Below are 23,378 nucleotides of genomic sequence, written 5' to 3' on the forward strand. Positions count from 1 at the left end.
GAAAAAATTGGCTCAGCCTGGGCGTGGTGGCTCACGCCTGTAATCCCAGCATTTTGGGAGGCCAAGGCAGGCGGATCACCTGAGGTCAGGAGTTTGAGACCAGTCTGACCAACATGGTGAAACCCCATCTCTACTAAAAATACAAAAATTACCTGGATGTGGTGGCATGTGTCTGTAGTCCCAGCTGCTTGGGAGGCTGAGACAGAAGAATCACTTGAACTCGGGAGGCTGAGGTTGCAATGAGCTGAGATCATGCCATTGCACTCCAACCTGGGCAGCAAAGTGAGACTCCATTAAAAAAAGGGGGGCTCAATTGGGTTGGAAGCAATATGGCCAGTTAGAGTCTGTGCAGAATGAGCTTGCTGACATCACAGCTTGAATTTCTACTACTTGTTTCACACAATATCCCTCAAAGATGCACATGTGGCCCATGAGGTAGCATGAAGAAATGACTGTGCATGCCCAAAGACTTTCAAGACCTCACTTTTCCTTCCACCAATCACCTTCTAATCTCAGGATTCACTCCCTGAACCTTTTCTAATACAAATACTGCCTTGAAGCCAGCAGGGGGATACAGACTTGTGCTTGTCTCCTGTCTCCTTGTGCGTTGACCTGCAGTATAAAGCTTTTGTTTTCTCAAAAGCCCGGTGTCATAATACTGGCTTCTAGTGCATTGGGCAGCAAGACTCTTTTGCTTGATAACAGAACTAAAGGCTGACAGTAGTTGAGGCAGGTGGAGCCCTCCTAGTGGCTCTGTGGAACACAGGTGTGGAGTGGGGCTTTGCTCTTTTGGAGACTGGAGTCTCCGTGCAGTATAGTTGATGTCACAGAATCCATTTCAGAATGAAATGCTCTTTTCAAATTTCCTGTTCCATAGCATAATGAGGCAGACATTATGCTATGGAATAGGAAATTTGAAAATAACATTTCATTCTGATTCTGTATGATTTTAGTTACTTAAAGCTAAGGAAGCTGTGCTGGAAATAGCTTGGTCCCCATTTGGTCTGGCTCCTTTTGATGGGCCTCAAGAATTATCATCTCTTGGTCTTGGACATCATTGTACCAGGGTTCTTTGTACCTTGCCACACTCTGCTGGCTGCATGTGGCCTCCATGTTACCCTCCTCCCCAGTCTTAGACATAAGGGCCATCTCTATACCATGAACATGATGGTGAGCTTTGAGGTTCTTTATTAAAGAGCCAATCCTGCTGGGTCCTTATTTTACGAAACTTTGGGGCTTTGAGGTTCTTCAACAGAGAGCCAATTCTGCTGGAGTTATTTTGTAGACTTTCAACTAGTCATAGACCAGCGTCTCCCAAGTTTTTGAAAAAACTGCTGGATGCTTCTTTTCCTCAAACACAAGCATGTTATTTTATTTTGCATTTCTAAAAAGGGACACCTGAGACAGTGTGGTCTATAAAGAAAAGAGGCTTATTTGGCTCACAGTTCTGCAGGCTGTACAAGCAAGATAGTGCCAGCATTTGCTTTTAGTGCGGCCTCAGGGTGCCACAATCATGCTGGAAGGCAAAACGGGAACCAGTGTACCACATGGCAAGAGAGGGATTAAGAGAGAGGGGAAAATGTTGCAGGCTTTTAAAAACAATCTGCTCTCTTGTGAACTAATAGAGTGAGAACGTGCTCATTACTGTGAGTACAGCATCAAGCCATTCATGAAAAATCTGTCCCCAAGGCCCAAACACTACCCACTAGGCCTGCCTTCAACATTGGAAGTCACATTTCAACATGAGATTTGGAGGGGACAAAACACCCAAACCGTGTCAACAGGCGTGTCCATTGTGTCCACAGATGGGATGGCCTGGGTGCTGGTGTAACCCTCTACTGCTGCTATCAGGAGGAAACAAACATTTTCCAATAAATGAAAAGATTTCTTGCCTCTGAAAGGAGACACAGCTGAAGATAAGCTTCAGGTGGAGCCGTTTTTCATGGTTCTGAAGGTATCTCTACAGAATGTCAGAGAATCAGTCTGGTTAGCTCTAAGGTCTTGTGACCTCTTCCCTGGCTGGCACAGCCACTTTGGCATACTCTTTTTCTAGCTTGCAGTTGGTGGAGCCAGCAGCATGAGGTGGGCAGGTGGATGCAATGCCCAGTCACCATTTGACATAGTTGTGTACACTCGTCACTTTTCTTTCATTGATCTGAATAAAGTTGCTTTAAACATTTGTGGCTAATTGAATATAGCATACTCTCTCTTGTACTATTGTTACTGCAGTTTCTCCATGGAGATGTTTACTGCATGTCCAATTTTGTATTTGGAATTTTGTGTTCTTTTTCATAACTACAGTTTCCCAAGCTTTAAGCCTCAAAATCTGGATATGCTCCTGATTCTCCACTTTTTGGAGATGAAGACAGGGTTAAGGTAAACTCAGGCTGTAGGGAAAGGATTTGACAAATTAGCTTCACTTGTGTCCAGTGACTGAGGAATCTTTACCCCACACCTGATCCTGAGGCTGGAAAGGAGCTCTGTGTGGGTGCCACAGTGTATGGTCATGGTTCCGAAACCCAGTGCTTGCAGCAGTAGGCAGCTGGAATAGAGATCTCAGGAACCGGCCAGGCATGGTGTCTCATGCCTGTAATCCCAGCATTTTGGGAGGCCAAGGTGGAAGGATCACTGGAGGTCAGGAGTTCAAGACCAGCCTGGCCAAAATGGTGAGACCCCATCTCTACTAAAAATACAAAAATTAGAGAGGTGTAGTGGTGTCTGCCTGTGATGCCAGCTAGTCAGGAGGCTGGGGCCAGAGAATCACAAGAGCCTGGGATGTGGAGGTTGCAGTGACTCGAGATCATGCCACTGCACTCCAGACTGGGTGACAGAGTGAGACTCCATCTTAAAATAAAATAAAATAAAATAAAATAAAATAAAATAAAATAAGAAATCTCAGGAACCAAATTCTCTGCTTCAATTTATTGCAAGTATGCTAGTAAGCACAGATTATTTTTCTTCTGAATCTAAGGGATTTATGTTTTCTATGTTTGGCAGATTATCTAAACCCTAAAGGAGGATGAGAGAAAGCTAAATAAATAATATTAATAACAAAATTCTATTTGGTTTCTGTAGCAGTGAATTCCTTTCTTTCCCCCTATTGTCCTCCCTTCCGCTCTTCTTCCTTTCCCTTTTTCCTTCATATAGTCGACAAACATTTATCTTGTGCCCATCCTTATCATGACACAGATTATACAGAAGAAGGGCACATCCAAGTCCTAGAGGAGTTGTTTTACTGAGGGCCTTTAAGAGATAAATCAAAGGATTTTTTTCCATTTTACGTTACAGGGTGATCTGTAAAAGGTTCATGGAAGAATAAAGAGTTTATGTGGGTGACAACTGATGCAACAATATAAGAATACAGGTTAAGAATGCTGACATTAAAGGAAAGTGCTGAGAATATCTTGAGATGTTCTTACAGAGAAGATACCAAAATGTATTAGAGCATGAGAAACAAATGACCACAGTAAAATGTCAGAGGTGACAAAGCATTAATTCTACATTTATACAAATTATTGAGTAAACAAATATGTTAAAGACTCTGTCCGGGCGCGGTGGCTCAAGCCTGTAATCCCAGCACTTTGGGAGGCCGAGGTGGGTGGATCACGAGGTCAAGAGATCGAGACCATCCTGGTCAACACGGTGAAACCCCGCCTCTACTAAAAATACAAAAAATTAGCCGGGCATGGTGGCGTGTGCCTGTAATCCCAGCTACTCAGGAGGCTGAGGCAGGAGAATTGCCTGAACCCAGGAGGCGGAGGTTGAGGTGAGCCGAGATCACGCCATTGCACTCCAGCCTGGGTAACAAGAGCGAAACTCCGTCCCCCCCCCCCCAAAAAAAAAAAAAAGACTCTGGAGGTGCAATGATTAACTGCCAACTTTTGTCTTCTGTGAGTTTTCAAGCTAGTTCATATCTGGAAGAAAAGTTAAGAAACAGTTTAAGACTACAGTACTAGAACTTTGACATTAAAGTGAGGTTGGTGTGCCAAGAACTTGCTGAGAAAATGCAGACCAGAAGCATTAGTTCAGGGAAGACGTCATGGCCACAACTTAGTCTTAAGAAAGATGAAGAGGTGAAGGGATGTGAGGAAGATTATGCAAAACACTCTGAACTATTGCTTTTTTCCCCCCAAAATAGTTTTTTGAGTAACTTCAGTACAAATGAGTATTACATTCCAGTGGCAATTTATGAATACATTTTTATTTCATTATATTTGCATTTATTACTGAATAGCTCTGCGAAATAGCTATTTCATATACCTATCTTGCTTTTCCATGTGACTGAAAGGAGCGGTATTTTTTCATATGGTTTCTCACAAATCTTGTGTTGACTTTTTTTTGAACCTAGTGGAGTGGAAAATATTTTTGAGTTAGAAGATTTTTTTTGAGATAATTAAAACTACTCATTTTATTTTTCTAGGAGATCTAGATTTTGTTCTTGCTTAATCTTATTTTTGGTTACAAAATTAAATGGCTTACAACAACTTAAGAATTAGCAGATTGCTCCTTTTTGTCTCTAACCTAATCCTAACATTTTAGCATTTACTCCATTTTCAGATGTTAGAATGAGCGTCAAGTTTTGAATCCTTTCTATTGACAATAATTTGGTATGAATACTTTTTCTATTCCTTTACAAAATGTCTAGTATGTATATAAATAAAATCAACTAGTTTTCTTTAAGAACACCAGGAAAAAAAAACTATGACATTCATTTTAATGACTTCAATCATCACCTGGATGATGAACATTTAAGCAGTTGTTACAAATCAATGTTGCATTCCATATTAATGTTTTTATTTCTGTAGCATATATTCTTAGAAATAGGATTGCTGGGTCAAAGGGTGTATACAGCTAACCCTGAACAATATGAGTTTGACCTGCATGGGTCTACTTATACATAGATTTTCCTCTGCCTCTGCCACCCCTAAGGCAGCAACTCTCTTCTCCTCCTTCTCAGCCTCAGTCAATGTGAGGTCAAGGACAAGAATGAAGACCTTTATGATAATCCACTTCCATTTAACGAATAATGAGTATATTTTCTCTTTCTTATGATTTTCTTAATATTTTTTCTCTTCTTACTGTATTGTAAGAATACAGTATACGATACATATAACATACAAAAGATGTCTTAATTGACTGTTTGTTATTGGTAAGGCTTCCAGTCAACAGCAAGCCATTAGTAGTTAAGTTTTGGGGGAGTAAAACGTTATACACGGGATTAAAAGATACCTGCACTTATCTGTTTACTGCAGCACTATTCACAGTAGGAAGGATATAGAATCAACCTAGGTGTCCATCAGTGGATAGGTGGGTAAAGGAAATGTGCTGGCCAGGCGCGGTGGCTCACGCCTGGAATTCAAGCACTTTGGGAGGCCAAGGTGGGCACACCACTTCAGGCCAAAAGTTTGAGACCAGCCTTGCCAACCTGGTAAAACCTGATCTCTACTAAAAACAAACAAAAATTATCTGGGTATTTCTGTGAATGCCTATAATCCCAATTACTTGGGTGGCTGAGGCATAAGAATAGCTTGAACCCGGGAGGTGGAAGTTGCAGTGAGCCCAGATCGTGCCACTGCACTCCAGCCTGGGTGACAGAGAGAGACTCTGGGAAAAAAAAAAAAAAAAGAAAGAAAAGAGGGTATATATACACATGGAATATTATTCAGCCATAAAAAGAAATGAAATCATGTATTTTGCAGCCACATGGATGAAGCTGGAGGCCATTATCATAAGTGAAACAACTCAGACACAGAAAGACAATATCACATGTCCTCGCTTATAAGTGGGAGCTAAGTAATGTGTACGCATGGACATAGTGTGTGGAATGATGCTGGGGACTCAAAAAGGTAGGATGTGGGAGGAGGGTGGAAGATGAGAAATCACTTAATGGGTACAATGTACATTATTCTGCTAATGATACACTAAAAACCCAGACTTTGGCTATGCAATACAACCATGTAACAAAATTGCAATTCTACCCCTTAACATGTGTATAACAAGAAAGTTATACATGGATTTTCAACTGCTAAGGAGTCAGTGCCTCTAAGACCTGCATTGTTCAAGTTAACTGTGTTTTATTATTGTCTATTATTACTTTTATCAACAATGTAGGCAATAATTCTTTTTTTGTAAATTTTTTTAATTTTTAAAAATTTATTTATTTAACTTTAGGTGCATACTATATTTGGCATTTCTCTCCATGTTATCCTTCCCCACCTCCCGCTTAAGCTATGTTTTTACACTCTGGATGCTATGAGTCATCTTAAATTTTGTCAAATGATATCTGAAAGTTATCCTGTTGTTCTCTGATTTTTAGTGAGCTTGAATATCTTTTCTATATGTAGTTTTAAATATTTTTTATTCAGTCATTTGTTTCTTTATCTAAAAAATTAGGTTATTTCTTAAAAATATACATATATAAATCATATGTTTATAATTAATGTAGTACATATATTAATAAATAGTATAATATATAATTAATACATTATATAATACATTGATATATAATTAATGTAATTTTATAATATATAATTAATATATATAATATCATATATATAATTCAACCCTATTTACCCTATTATAACTAATATGCTATCTTTTGACTTCATTCAGGATTTCTTCCTCAATATTGAAAGTTTTTAATAATTTATGTAATCAAATTTGCCAATCTTTTTCTTTATAGCTATGAATTTGTTGTATTGTTTTGGATAGGTCATTGTCATTAACACGTTATGAATTGTTCTCCAATATTCTCTTCTAGTATTTTGTCTTTACCTTTATTTATTTAAACCATCTGGAATTGATTATGGGATCATATAATTTTTTTCCAGTAACGTTTACTGAATACTTTTCTTCCAATAAATTGACTTATCAACTTTGTCATAAATCAGTTTCATTCAATATACACTCGGATCTATTTCTTGACTTTTGAACTTGTTTCATTGATGTGTTTGCCTATTCCTATGTTTGTACCACGTTATAGCTTTATAATAAATTTTAATAATACACAGAGTATATCCCCTGTGACTAATCTTCATTATCAAAGGTTTCCTGACACCCCTCATGCCTTTATTTTTCCAAACAAATGTTTGATTTATTTTGTCCATTTAAAAATTTTGTAAAATTTTGTTGAAAATTGGATGAAATTTATATACTAATTTGGGAAGAATCAATATTTTTATTTTGTCTCATTATTTAGGTTTTGTGTTCTGTTCTTTGGTAGAATTTTATGGTTTAAAATAGAGATTATTTTGATGATGCTTATCTTTAGCTGTATCATATTTTTCGATGCAGTGAATAAGACTCCTTCTCCCCATTTTTGTATTAAAATCTTTTTCTGAGCTAATTGATTAGGTATTGAGTCTTAGATTTTCTAAGTATAGAGCATATTATTTGCAAATAAAGATTTGTTTTATTAGTAGGCTTTAAAAATGTTGATTATTAGAAATTACATAAATGTCTCTAATTCCTGATTATAGTAGAGATATTCTTAATATTTTACAATGTAAATAATTTTTGTGATAATTTCTGGTAAATATTTGTACCTTGCATAGTATATATCTTGTCCAGAACAATTTCCTTGAATTATTTTGCTATTTAAAAATTTTTGAGAAATGAGTGATGAGTTTGTGTCTTACTCTCTTTTTAGATAGTAGTGTTTTTTATTTTTAATGTAATGAATTACTTTGATAGATATGCTCATGTTGACTCATCCTGTATAGTCATTGTGTAGTATTTCTTAAGACATACTGCTGGATTCAATTTGTTGACACTGTATATCCCTAAACGAAACTTATATATATGTATAGATGTATCTCCGACAGGCTTTTATTTTAAGGTTATGCTTACTTCATTCAACAGTTTCCATTTTCTCTATGTACAGGAAAAGTGTATTGGTCGGTTTTACGCAGCTGATAAAGACATACCCTAGACTGGGTAATTTATAAAGAAGAGTTTTAATGGATTCATAGTTCCCTGTGGCTGAGGAGGCCTCATAGTCATGGCGAAGGTGAAGGACATGTCTTATATGGCTTTAGACAGAAGGAAATGAGAACTGGCTGGGTGCAGTGGCTCACGCCTGTAACGCCAGCACTTTGAGAGGCAAAGGTGGGCAGATCACCTGAAGTCAGGAGTTTGAGACCAGCCTGGCCTACATGGTGAAATCCCGTCTTTACTAAAAATACAAAAAATTTAGCTGGGCGTGGTGGCAGGCGCCTATAATCTCAGCTACTTGGGAGGCTGAGGCAAGAGAATCACTTGAACTCGGGAGGCAGAGGTTTCAGTGTTTCAGTGAGCTGAGATCACACCATTGCACTTGAGCCTGGGCAACAAGAGTGAAACTCCATTTAAAAATAGAAAACAAAAAAGACACACACCTAAAAAAACAAAAAAACAAAACGACAACCAAGCAAAAGGGGAAACTCCTTATAAAATCATCAGTTCTCGTGAGACTTATTCACTACCACAAGAACAGTATGGGGGAAATCACCTCCATGATTCAACTATCTTCCACTGGTTCCCTCCCACAACATGTGGGGATTATGGGAACTACAATTCAAGACGAGATTTGGCTGTGGACACAGCCAAACCATACAAAATAACTTGAGAGACTCAGGAATTACTTGCTTATTGAAGGTAGGGTAGATGTTGTGCAATGAAAAGGGGGATTGTCTCGTAGATGAATCCAAGGTTTCTCTGGCCGTGTCAGCTGGGAATGGATTGGGAGCAGCTGCACCTAAACTCTCCCTTCCAGGAACTAGAGGTTTTGTGGCTTCCAGGGTCTCTAGATTCTCTGGGAATCTGGTTGTCCTAGCCCTACCCTAAAGTGCTTGCCAGTTCTCAGGTTCATATGTTTGCAATCATGTACTCTTATTTGTCCTGAGTCTTAAAAGTGTTTCTACTCTTGTAGCATAAAAAAAGATCTAACCAGTTTGTTAAAAATTTGTCAATTTACTTTATTTTTAAATATTCAGGTTTTGATTGATTTATATTTCCTATCTTTATTTTAGTTTAACAAATATATTTAACACATTTGTCAGGCACTGTATAAGGTCTCTACAAATATAAAATTACTTTTCTTAATAACCTTTTGTTTTGTTTTGTGTGCAAACATTATCTTGGTCAGGTACAGAATTCTTGGATAGTAGTTTCTTTCTCTTTATAGACTGCAAATATGTTTTACAGTCTTCTGACATGCAGGGTTGCATTGAAAAGTTTGATGTTAAGAGTGTTAGCTTTGCCTTTGAAAGCCACATTTTCTTTTGAACTAGCTGTAGTTTTCTCTTTAATATTAAAGCTTAATAGTTGATTACTAGATTTCACGAGGATATATTTTTCTTTATTAAAATACATTTTTTTTTTAAAGAGACAGAGTTTTGCTCTGTTGCCCAGGCTGGAGTGCAGTGGCATGATCACAGCTCACTTTAACCTGCAGTTCTTGAGCTCAAGTGATCCTACTGTCTTGGCCTCCAAGGTGTTGTGGTTGCAGGCATGCATCACCCCACTGAGCCCACAAGGGTATTATTTATATATGATTTTTTCTTTCCTCCTTGGACTTGCCTAGCACTTGGGGATACTGCTGTGCTCTGCATTCAGATCTTTCTTCAAATGAGTGAAATGTTTTATTATTTGTTTAATTACTTTTTATCTCTTTTATGTTGCCCTTTTGTAAACTTTCTTCATATGTCTCCAAATGTTTTACCATTCAGGATTTCCTTTAAAATGCTATATTTTATCATGTGTAATAAGATAGCTTCTACATTTGATTTTACAGGACACAAAATTGATCCCCCCCTTTTTTTGCCAGTACAATTTCTCTTTGATAATTCTTCTGTTACATTTTAATATTCAGATATCAATCATTTTGTTTTGTTCTAGGATCGCAAATAATATATCCACTTATTGCAGCCTTTCTTAGCAGTCTCTTCATTTCTTTCATTAACTTTGACCTAGTGGGGAACACATTCTTTATATTGACTTGGCTAACTTCCCTCCTTTGGATTGCTGAGTCCCCTCAGCTGATCTTTCTCCCACATGTATTCTATTAAATCTGATATTCTGTTCCTAAGAAAGTCGGATGGATGTGAATTCACAGGTGAAAAGTAAGACAGATGTTTATTTTGCAGCTGGGCAGCCATCCTTGCAAGGGCAGACAAGCTAGAATCTCTGTATTGAGGTCAGGGTGAGAAGGCAGCTCAATTCTTGGGCTTCTGCAGCTGTGAGGGGGAAGGGACAATCAGATGGTCACAATCTCTTTCTGTCTTCATTGAATTAGCCCAATGTGGCTCTTCAGCACTGCAGTATACCTGCAGGACAGCCAATTTCTCTCAGATCTGCATTTCAGAAAGCTGTTCTGTTGCCAGGGAACCCATGCTCAGCTGATGGGGCTGTCTCAGGCAGCCACAGGGCCTTCGGCAGGGAGGCAGGCAGCTGGTCTTCATCCCTCTCCCGACATTGTACACAATGACATCCATCTGCACTTAAAAAATTCAATTCTTAGATATATTTATGACCGCTCTGATCTCCCCAAGTAAGCCCTGCTATTTAGAGTTTCTTCAACTAGGAGAGAAAGGGAACATAAACCTGTGATTAGGCTGTCATTTTATCCCCACCCACTCTTTGGCCCTCATGAATTTAAAAAGGGGGAGGGGACCTGAGACCTAAAGAAGATAGTGAACCACCCAGGTTCATAAGACTAGTAGGTGGCATTAGGAATCTTAAAATATACTGAGCTAATGAAGGCATAATAGATGGAGAAAGTACTTATTGGTTTAAAGCTTACCACAATGGAATGCTCTAAGAGTCACTGGAAACTGAAGTGAAATTAGCCAGACACAAAAAGAAAAATATTGCATGTTGTCACACATATGTGGAAGTTGAAACAATTGAACTCTTGGGAATAGAGAATAGAATAATGGTTACCAAAGCCTGGGAAGGGTAGTGGGGAAGGGAGGGGGATTAAAAGGAGATGGTTAATGAGTACAAAAATACAGTTAGATAGAAGGAATAAGATCTAGTGTTCGATGGCACAATAGGGCAACTACAGTTAACCATAATTTATTGTGTATTTCAAAATAACCAGAAGAGTGGAATTGGAGTGTTTCTAACACAAAGAGATGATAAATGCTTGAGGTGATGCATTCCCTAATTATCCTGATTGATCATTACACATTGTGTGCTTGTTTCAAAGTATCACATGTACCTCATAAATATGGACAGCTATTATGTATCCATAATAAACTAATTAAAAATTTTAAAAAAACAGGTGGATTTAAGAGTCACCTTCAGCTGCCTAAGCATTTTGTTCAGGGATCACATTTGGAATATTCTTCACGTTAAAAGGACAACCATGGAGTAAATCTTCTGGGCTCACATATAATAAAAAATCAACTTAATAAAACACGTTTTCCTAATAAAGAATGAGTGACATCAAGTTGACTTGAAGTGCTATGTAGGTGAGGAGCTGTTATAGGCTTAAGCAATCATCATTAAACTTATTAGTGACAATTAGTATGCACAGCTTACTCATCATATTCAATTAGCACATTAATGTATTTGGATTATATTAAGTGAGAGGATGATCTTTTAGTATAATTAGGAAGTAAAGTGAGGAAAAAAACTTACTTGAGGCTCTCACTAGAAACACTCTGTTAATTTGTTGAAATAAAACTTAAATAATTTTCACAAACTTCTAAATATTTGATTTTTTAAGATAATTCTCATGAACTTCTAAATGTTCATGAGAATTATTTGATTTTTAAATATACTGAGCTAAGAAAGACACTGTCCAATAGAACTTTTTGTATGATTAAAATATTCTGGTGTCCAATATGGTAGTCACTAACCAAATGTAGTCAGGGACCAATTTGAATATGGCTAATGTTGAAGAACTAAAATTTTAGTTTAATTTAATTATTTAAATAGCCACATGTGTCAAATGTAGACTGAGTGTTTAAATCTTTGAAGCTGCCAAATCAAGCGCTTCCCAAGTGTAAGGAAAAAGAGGATTCTTTTTGGATAAGATTTTTATACTTGTGTAATGTTTTCAAATTCATTAATCTTTCAAGATTACTCTGTGATTTATGTATTATTTCCATTTAGCAGTTTGGGAAAGGAAGCTTCTGAAAGACAGAAAACTTGTACAAAGTCACCTATTTAATGAAAATATTTTTATTTTTGCTTTTATCATTAATTTCTAGTTTTATGGCATTGTGATGAGAAAATGTCTTGGAATTAATTATACTTCACATAGTGGCCTAATATATGTTCATTTTTATAATGGTTTTATGCAAAAATAATTGTAGTATTTATTTTGAGGAACAAAACTTTGTCTATGTTGATTATTTCTACTTTATTGTGTCGTTTAGATCCATATTATTAGCTTTTCCCTTCTTCATCTGTAAAAGACAAAGAGAGGTAAATACAATTCTCCTGTTGATTTTGTGTTTTTCTTTGTAACTTCTGCAGTTTTGCTTTGCAAATGCTGATGCTATCTTTTTTTTGGGGGGGCGGTGTGTTAACAGTCTCAGCTTTTAAAAAAACTTCACTGCAGATATTTCCTTTTAACAGAAGATACTGACCTTCTTTGTGTCATTGAACATTTTATAGCAAATTCAAGTAAGGTTGCAAGCTCTTCCTTCCTCCCTTACTACCTTCCTCTTCTGCCCTTCCTTCTGTTCCTTCCTTCTCTTTCTACAATTGCCTTATCTATGTTTGTCCATTCTTTAATTTTCTTTCCTCTCTTCTACAGATGACTTTAATCCATTCAGATTTATTGATTTGACAGGTATATTTGAACCTACTTCTTTGAAATTAATTATACTTTACTGCTTTCACAAATCATATACACTCCATATGCTTTGCTTTATTCTTAATGTATAATTATCATGATATTTAAGAAGGTTTGTATTTTTGTTCCAGTGGCAAACTTTATTACTAGTGTGTTATATAATTCTCTTAATTATTTAATATCTTAGACATTATCTTTTGCTCCCTTCTATGAATATTTAGTGTATTTTCTTTCTTTTTTTCCACGTCAACTTTAGTTAATTTAAAAATTCTTAGTGCTTTCCTCATAATGATTAGTAATTATGCTTTTGTTATTTCATTTGAAGACTTCAATGATATCTTTTGAATTTTAGTTGTTACACATGAAGCAATTTGTATACTTCAACTTTCTTTTCCCTTCTGCTCTCAATTTATTGTTACATTATTTTTAGATGTCATGGTATGTAACATATTTCACCAAATCTAAGATTCCACCTATTGTGGAAGCATCCTTTTTGGATAACATTTTCCATGGTTTGTAAAACTAATCAACAATTATGAAAATTAATAAAAAGAAAAATTGGGTTTTGAATGAAATGTTTTGTCAAGTGCCTGAGTCTGAATGATAAATTTGAAACATAGCATTTGAGAACCAGGAGGCAAAATTAGCTTCTAATCAAACTGAAGTAGACAAGTCAGTTTTCACTGTATGTGCTGAAAGATAAAAAAAAAAAGCTACTCAGGCAGTGAAAACTTAACAGTATTTTTTTAGGTCTTTAATTTTCAGTGAATCAAATTTTTTAGACACAAGGTATCTTTAGTACCTTCATTTATGATTTGTGCTCTGGCTGTAAATTTTTTTAGAGTCTGAGAGTTGATTAGCAGGAAACTCTATATTAATTCTTCTAGACAAACCATATACATAAATCGCTGAGATATAAATTCAGAAAATTTTCATTAATAACAAGCAATGGATCAGATAACTGATCATTTATTCTTCATTGTTGTATGTGTGTATTTTGCTAGGAGAATAAGCTTCTTGACTGAAAGATTAAACAGAAACCCAGGTATACTTCTACAGTCAGACAAGATAGCGTAGCGTTGCCACAAATGATGCTTGCTTCACACTTCAATTGTCAAAATTGTCAAATTCAAACGATCAAACTTCAGGCATGTATCTCCTCTCTTGACATTTTGATTCTCTAACTAAGAGGGGAATTTATTCATTATTCTTGAGTAAACAGTAAAGGCCAAAGGAAGAAAATATATTATGAAAAAACCCCATGAATTATTATGTTTGCAACATATTTTAAGGTTCATTGCATATCATGATTCAATATGTACAATTGTGAACGTATTTATGGTAATCTTCTTTAATTGTTTAGACAAATATGTGATTATTTAAAAGATAGCTATTTTCAGCTGATCCAATGGAGGTAAGCATTAAGTTCATTGAACAATATCATAAAATTGTATTAGAGATATATAAAAATTAAGTCATATTTATAATCAAAAAAGAATGGATGAGGATTGTAAAATACTGGTATCTCTTGTGATCTTAGCTTACTACAGAGCTTGATCCCAGTATTCTCAAGAATATACCTAGCCCTGGATCAGTCTTAATGGGACAAAGCCATTTTAGGACTCTTTCTTTGTAAGATCATTATTGAAGGATGAAGATATGCCAAATGTTACTGGACGAATTACTCAAGTCCCAATTTAGGTTTTAAAATAATACATCCAGGGAGGAATTCATGTGTTAATTATTTTGGACTCAATGACTAAATTAATTTTTTTCAAGTCCCAAATCAAGTTTGTCTCTCTGACTGTCCTTTCACAGTGAGGTACCTGAGGTCAGGGACCATGCTGTCCTGCTCATCACTGTACATCCTGCCACTCGTATGACTTGAACATTGCAGCTTGGCTGAGACAGCAAATGAAGACAGGAAATATTTGTTGAAGAAATGAATGAGCAGTTTAGGCCTCAGCTTAAATGTCACCTACTCAGAGTTGCCTGCCTGTCTTCCAATCTAAATTAGATCTTCATTAACTTACGTCAGACTGCACCGCTCTTTTCCTTTGTTCTTTTCCACTCTCACAATTTCTGCATTTGTATGTTTATTAAATGTCTACATCCCTAACCAGACTATCTGTGCCATAAGGGCAGGGGTTAGTTTTGTTTTCTTCAGCACTATACCCCTAGCTCCTAGCCTGGAGTATGGAAGATCCAACTAGATATATTTTAGAGTTAATTGAGTAAATAAATAAAAGCAAATGTGGAGATTACATATAAATGTCATATGTAGTAGTTAAAACTATAATAGGGATGATATATTTAATTCATTAGTTTTTATTTATTTATTTATTCTAATTAGTAATTTGTTGTAATTATGTCAGAGAAAAATAATATTTTTTAAAATTTTATTTTGAATTTATATCAGATACATAGATTCAAAATATATTTTTAAATGGCAGGTAAAATGTTAGTGTGGCAGAAGTAAAAAGTACATAGTCAGAAGACTTGTTTTTTTTTCTTGCATTTATATTTTCATTCACTTATATTGTGCTGCGTGCCTACTTGAATCTTTCAGTGATGATGGGCAGATCATTCAATTTCTCCAAGTCTCAGTATCCTTATTTATAAACTGATTACACCAATAACTATGTTCCACTTATCTACAAAGTTGACATGAGCATAAAATGAAATAATTTAAAAAATCACTTTATATACTGTAAAGCTCAGCATAAATTTAAAGGATTATTATCATCATCAGGGCATGTAGGCTTACTTATTCTTAACATGGATTATCACTGTCAAGAAAAATGTGAGCACAGTTCTGGTTTATAACTTTGCTCACATAAGTGTGTACATGCACAAATGTTTATATATTTATATATATATGTGTAGGAAACAACCAATCACAAAGATAGAGTCAAATACACTTTTTATTTGAAGGCAGGGAGGTTCTTGTTCTTACCTAACCACAAGGACTAGGGGACCCATGACAGGAAAATTTTGCTTTTGTTGAGCTTTGCTTTGTGTCTTTCAATGACTAAATTCAAAGAAATAAAACCCAAATCTCTTGTTCAACTCTTGTTAGACAGTATGTTTTTGTATTATATTACATAATAAACCACTCAAAAGCTGTTTATTGTGTTGTTTGTTATTTTTGAGTCACTTTCATCGTTTCTCAGTTTTAGGGTGGTTTGTTAGGAGGTTTATATTATGGTAACCATAGAAACAACAGGGAAGACCAAGACTTCCGTATTAGTCGGGGTTCTCTAGATTTGGGTTTTTCTCCCTTTTCACTTTAGGAGGCTTTAATGTCATAGCCAATATTTTGGCTTTGTGTGTTTCAGTCCCCACCAGCTGACATGCTTGTATAAGTTCCCTGACTGTAGCTGCCTGCATTGCTTGCTGTCAGTCATCGTTAGCATTTTCAATTGTAACAGTAAGATATCAGCAGCCTGGGCATGACTAATTTGTCTCCAAATTGCCTGGGTTAACCAATTGATAAATTCAACAAATGGCTCCTGAGACCCTTGTCGAATATTTATAAAAGATCCCTGTTGAACTTTGCTTTGAGAAATTCGATCCCATGCCCTGAGAGTGCACAAAGACACCTGTGCCTAGGCTTGGGGAACAAAACTTGTTGTTGTACATTGGCATGGGGCCCCTCCCCTGGAGGATAGCAGCTGTTAATGTCTTGCCTTTCACTTGATTCTGGTTGGCTTGTTGTTCGCACAACACATTATATTCTGCCTTCCAGAGGAGGTACTGACTGGGCTCTAAAGTTGTTTTAGCTAACACTGACCCATCCCATGGAGTCATATGGAAGTTGTCTGCTATGGCTTCAGTTAATCCTTTTGTAAATGGGCTAGTGACTCCATTTTCTCTAATGCTTTTTCTTATCTCTTTATAAGTGTCAAAAGGAATGGATTCATATACATGATTGTCTTATTGATCTTGCATTACCTGGCAGGCCAAGAGCTCCCCTTCTAATGCCGCTTGCCTAAGACAGGGTCCCATATCTGTAGCATGTCCCTTGTCTTTCTTCCAATTTATTGTGGCAGGGGGCTTGGGGACAATTTTTGTCTCCTCTGTGGCACCTTTACCTGGTAATTGCGGGGCTGAGGGAGATGGAGGAGACGGTAAGGTAGGTGACAGTTTCTCCTCCCTTCTCTTCTTAGGCTCTTCTGTGTAGAGCAGGGCCAAAGAAGCCCTAACTAAGGCCCATGATATTAAAGATGTCACTTGGACGCGTTGAGCTTGTGCACAATATTGTTTAAGAGTTCTCCCCACTTGTTCCCAGAGCTCCACATCTAACGTGCCTTCTTCTGGCAACCATGGGCTACAGGAAACAACTATTTGCATTAGGTCCCTTAATTGATCCTGTGAAACCAAGGCTCCACTAGCTTTAAGTAGCTGTTTGAATACTTTTCTATACTGTTTCTGTTGTGCTGATAACTGTTGCCCCATGATGAAACCCTAGCTTGAGAATTCCCCTGAACTTGGGTATCCTGAGTGGGCCCCAATGACTTTCTGACTACACAGTCTCTTCATCTTTGTTTTTAGGGGTTCTGTCATGATGCACTGCAGTATTTCTCATACAGGGGCACTAGCTGCTGAGTATGTCCTGCTGACTCTGGCTGAACAACAGATGAAAGGAGTATGCAGACACAGGTATTTTGCCTGAGTGTGGCTAGGGGACTGCACGGCTTAGTACTGCTGATAAGCATGCAGTCCCAATAGGCCAGAGATGCTCACATTTATTTTAGTATAGATTTAATGACAAAGGCCTGGAGCAAACACATTTGTGGGTAATTAACATTGTTGAACCCCTGGGTAGAGAGTAGTTCTGCATGCGAATGATCAAAGATTGGTTTTAGTACAACATGAGTAAACAAACTATTTAGATAAACTCCTCTACGTTTACTTGTACCTACCCCTTACCCTTTGCCTCAGGGTAAGAACAGTTGCCTTCATCTCATTCTTCCCCAAAAACCTCCCAGCCTTCCAAGAAGGTTTGCATTTTTCCTATAATTTCTCCCACCACCCTGACTGATCTCCTATAATCTAGAGGGACAGAACTAATGGAATATAGAGAGTTATATAAAGGCGAGTTTATTAAGTATTAACTCACAAGATCGCAAGGTCCCACAATATCCCCTCTGCAGGCTGAGGAGGAGGGAGAGCCAGTCTGAGTTCCAAAACTGAAGAACTTGGAGTCCAATGTTTGAGGGTAGGAAGCATCCAGAACGGGAGACAGCTGTAGGCTTGGAGGGTAGGCCAGTCTCTCTTTTCACGTTTTTCTGCCTGCTTATATTCTAGCCATGAATGCAGCTGATTAGATTGTGCACATCCAGATTAAGAATGGGTCTGCCCTTCACCCACTGACTCAAATGTTAATCTTCTTTGGCAACACCCTCACAGACACACCCAGGAGTAATACTTTGTATTCTTCAATCCAGTTAAGTTGACACTCAGTATGAACCATCACACCTTCGTTACCATTTCCCCATGAACTGTTAGGCCTCTTGGATGCCTCATTAAATTTTCTGGTTATTGCAGTCTGCAAAAAAGTACCTGTGTTTGTTTACTTAAAAATTAAAAAAAATTCCCACTGCACACCACTGCAGAGACAAACAAGTGTTTAGTCTAGATTTGCTATCTTCTTGCTTTTCAAAAAAAAAAATATTAAAGCCTTCAGTTAGTTTCATCCCTATGTGTTGTTGCTGAAGTTTTCAGGAATATATATTTAAAGGCTAGATCTGAATTCTTTTTTCCACTGAAAATTTACAGCTAATGTCTTTAAGTCAGCCACTATTTTTGATACCTCATGTTTTCTGGGCACAGAAGGTGAATTCTTTGAGATAATTGTATGACACAATCTTTATTTTGAGAATGTATAGTCTTAATGGAGGAAGAAAAAGAATACATCCATGAGAGAGGAAATAGTAGAAGACTGACACTATGCTTGGCAGTGTGGTGTGGATAATACTTGGATGCCCTAGGAGTGGTGAGGACACTCCAAACTACAGAAGTTCAGGAAAGAGGGAGATAAAGGTAGCCTAGAGATTTTAAGAAAATCTTTATACAGGAATTAGGCTTAGACTGTGGGAAAGTGGGGGAGGTATGGAAAGTCCAGAAACCCACCCTTTCCCCTACCTCCAATGTTGCCCTAGAGTTACCCCCGAGGAAGTCTGAGCCCTGAGGTTCTGCAATATGTATGTTTAAAACCACTGTTGAGAGTATCAAAGATACTAATATGCTAAGAAAGCATAATTATAAGTTATTGTATTAAAACGTATTGCTGAAAGTGGCATCAGAATCTCTTCATAAGTGATATATTTTGTGTTCTTAAGTTGCTTTCTAATTTTACTTTAGCATTGATGTACTTGAAAAATGTAAAAGAAGAACTTATATAAGGCTAACTTAATATACCAAAATTCTCTGGCAACTGTTTGGACAACTAAAAATGAATGATACACATGTTTTTTCTGAGGTGTTTTGTTGAGAGAAAGATTTTTGGAGATTAAAACAAGCAAACAAAATGCTTTCTGGGATAGAGGTCCTAATAGTCTAATCCAGAATTCTAATCTGGAAGCTGTATCAATTCGATACAGTCTTCCCCTCCACGCCATCCATCCATGGACTCCCACATGTTTCCTATCATTTTTTCCTGCTACTACTACCTCTATTCATATTTCTGCTATAGCATTTTAAATATTGGGCTAACATTTTATGTAGGTTGAGGTCCTGCTTAACAGTTAATGCTTAGTTAAATGACAGTAGTCACGTGAATCCCAAATACTTATGGCTTAGGTTGACCTAGTTAATAGTTGAAATTATCATCCAATGTTAATATTTTTTGAGGACCAAGAGCTAGTCCCTGGGTTAAATTTTGTGATTTATTACATGTAGCTCATTAGATCTTCACAGCAACTGTATATGATACACCCCATTTTATTCATGAGGAACTTGAGGTACAAAGACAATAAGTAACTAGCACAAGGTCACTCAGTACATACCAGGATGGGGTAGACCTGGGTCTGTGGACTTCAATACCTGGTCCCTCCAGGAGGCTGGAATGATTGTTAGTGTGATATGCACTAAACAGCAAGCAGGGCTTTGACTCAATTTGCCCTGCTCTGTAAATTTAGCCACTTTTTAGATACATGTCATTATTTTGTTGTTCGTCTGGAACATACTGAGGTCTACCCTTCCATTTAATTGAGTTTTCCAACACATTGATTGTGAAATGACAAATATGAAGATCAGAGGAATTATTCAGTTGTTACGAGTTCTGAGAATTGGGGTATTTTTGAGTCTTTCCAATTGAGAAGTCAGTCCCATTAGGTTAAAAAATTATTTTTTTTTATATAACAGTGAAAGATGTGTGGTAAGAGTAATTGTCACACATCTTTAAAAAATATTTATAATTTGGTGAGCCTATTTAAAATCTGAACTTATTTGCCTATGTTTTAACTATTTAACTTCAGACATTCCTGAAAGTCCAACAGGCAAAGTGGACATTTTCGGGACAGTTATATTGTCATGAGTCAAGAAGGACATGAAATTTTCATTAATGCACTTAGCCTTCTGGTGGCTTTCAGAATAGTTTACAACTTTGCTGATTACAGACATCTGCATAGCACTTAGCCTATGGCAATTAAACATAAATTGAGGCAATTTAATAAAAGCTTAATGTTAAAAATTTATTTACCAAAGTATTTTTCTTGACTAGAATCTATAATATGCTCCAGTGGCATGCCAGAAATATACATAAATGCTATAAATATTTGTGATAAACTATAGATGGAAAGTGCATTGCCAATGACACAATTTTCATGCTGTTTCTTATCTTTCCAAATATTTCACAGACAAAAGCCCAAAACACAGAGATTAGTTGCTTGAAATGTGTTGTTGAGAGTCAGCAAAATAAATAATTCTTTAAAAAGACTTTTCTTGAATTCTCTAAATTTCCTGATCCTTGATCTACTTATTTGATTTTCTGACTGACACTTCAGAATTGTGGGAAATTATAATTGAAAAGTCAGAATAATTTTTACTCAAAATGTATGCTATACTCTGTTCATTATAAATGTGATCTGCAACACATAGTGAGCACTTCTGGAACAGAGTTGGATAGGCTGATTTTTTTTTAGTAAGACCAACCAGATATATAATGTTTTAAAAATATGAATTCACTAGTGTAGCTTTATGATAGGGGATATGCTGAAGAACTATATTTTACCAAGAATCTGTAAAGAATGTAACAACATGTACTTTATGACTCTCAGTGCCATATAAAATGTTGAATTAGTATTTTATGAATCTTTCAAAGTTTTCCTCTTTTAAGTTTTTTCAAGGTGCACATAGATCTCCATTGTCTTCTAAGGTTACATCAACTTTTTAATATTTCCTCCAAATTTCTCTGCAGAACGTTTTGAACAGCTCTTTAATACAGTTTTCTCCATTGCTAGAACTAGTGCTATGTTTCTTATATAGTGTTTCTTGTTGAATATTGACTAATACAAGTTGAAATACGAGAGGTCCTTAGAAGATGATGAGGTGTGTTCATGTCACTTGCTCTTTCCTGAATATCCCTAGATTGTCACAGTCTAGTTTATAGCTTTCTTTTTTAAGACATGTCTATTTTGCCCCATCACTTTTTATATCAGCAGCAGAACTTTTTATTGTTCCCATGACTGCATTCTGCCTTTTCGTTTACTGCCTCAATTGTTCATCATTCTCTTCATTTTTCTGTTCATATATTACTCCTCTTAACTATTTTCAGTGTTTTTGTTTTTCTGTAGTTTTTGGTGTCAATGCAACCTAATATTTATAGATCTCTTTAGGCAATCTGGAACACATCACATATTTAGCAATCCTTTTGTCATCAGTTATTCTTGAAATTTTTTGTTTTTCCTTTTTAAAGACTTCATGTACTAGGCTTCCCATGGCTCCAACATTGATAGGCACAGACAGTTTGAAGACCACAATGTGGAAATGCTAAACGAATCATGTGTATTGTGTTTTTAAAATTTTTTATTAGGAGATAGAATGTTCAGAATTTTTAACATAGCAGTGAGAAACAATCTGAAGGCATAAAACTTATTGGTAAAAGTAAGTACACAGAAAAATAAAAAATACACTAACTGGAATTGCAAATGTCTAAACCACTCATATCTTTAGTAGAAAGACTAGAGGGAATCCAAGATGGCTGATTAGAAGGAGCTGCAGTCTGTAGCACACACAGAGAGCAATAAAAAGGAGTTAGTGAATTCGCATCTTCCAATGAAATATGCAGGTTCTCACATTGGGACTGACTAGGCAAACAACTAGACTCACAGAGAATGAAGAAAAGTCAGGGTGGAGGGTAATGGCCCACGCAGGAGTGGCACAGAGTTGAAGGAACCGCTACTCTCAGCAAAGGGAGGCAGTGAGTGATTTTGCAATCCTGCCCAGGAAACCCGAAGGTCAAAAGATCCATTTGTGAGCCCATGCCACCAGGTCCTTGGGTCTGATACAGCTGTATCAGAAGAAGAAAAACTAGGCAATACCATTCAGGACATAGGCATAGGTAAAGACTTCATGACTAAAACACCAAAAGCAATGGCAACAAAAGCCAAAATAGACAAATGGGATCTAATTAAACTTAAGAGCTTCTGCACAGCAAAAGAAATTATCATTAGTGTGAACTGGCAACCAACAGAATGGGAAAAAATTTTTGCAATCCACCCATCTGACAAAGGGCTAATAACCAGAATCTACAAAGAACTTACAACAAATTTATAAGAAAAAACAACCCCATCAAAGAGTGGGCGAAGGATATGAAGAGACACTTTTCGAAAGAAAACATTTATGCAGCCAATAAACATGTGAATCAAAGCTCATCATCACTGGTCTTTAGAGAAATGCAAATTGAAACCACATCGAAATACCATTTCATGACAGTTAGAATGGTGATCATTAAAAAATCAGGAGACAACAGATGTTGGTGAGGATGTGGAGAAATAGGAACAGTTTTACACTGTTAATGGGAGTGTAAATTAGCTCAACCATTGTGAAAGACAGTGTGGCTGTTCTTCAAGGATCTAGAACTAGAAATACCACTTGACCCGGCAATCCCATTACTGGGTATATACCCAAATGATTATAAATCATTCTACTATAAAGACACATGCACACATATGTTTATTGTGGCACTGTTCAAGATTTCAAGTGTTGGAACCAACCCAAATGCCCATCAATGATAGACTGGATAAAGAAAATGTGGCACATATATACCATGGAATATTATGTAGCCATAAAAAAGATGAGTTCATGTCATTTGAATGGACATGGATAAAGCTAGAAACCATCTTTCTCAGCAAACTGACATACGAACAGAAAACAAAATACCACATATTCTCACTTACAAGTGGGTGTTGAACAATGAGAACACATGGACACAGGGAGGGGAACATCACACATTAGGGCCTGTTGGGGGTTGGGGGGACTACGGGAAGGATAGCAGGGGTGTGGTAATTGGGGAAGGATAACGTTAGGGGAAATATCTAATGTAGATGATGGGCGGATGGATGCAGCAAATCACCATCGTGTACAC

At 36.7% G+C, this 23,378-nt stretch overlaps 2 long non-coding RNA genes across 2 annotated transcripts in view; both read left to right on the forward strand.

The window, feature by feature from the left end:
• Window positions 1-23,378, forward strand: part of LOC116531784 — a 62,022-nt gene that overhangs the window by 9,894 nt on the left and 28,750 nt on the right. The gene's annotated exons all lie outside the window — the stretch shown is intronic.
• LOC116531779 lies at window positions 1,691-20,399 on the forward strand. Its single transcript, XR_004260579.1, has 3 exons — window positions 1,691-1,774; window positions 4,430-4,434; window positions 20,388-20,399. It is a non-coding gene; the product is annotated as an uncharacterized LOC116531779 (long non-coding RNA).

This window comes from Sapajus apella, unplaced genomic scaffold (genome assembly GCF_009761245.1).
Source record: "Sapajus apella isolate SASKATOON/1434 unplaced genomic scaffold, GSC_monkey_1.0 scaffold3, whole genome shotgun sequence".
NCBI lineage: Eukaryota > Metazoa > Chordata > Mammalia > Primates > Cebidae > Sapajus > Sapajus apella.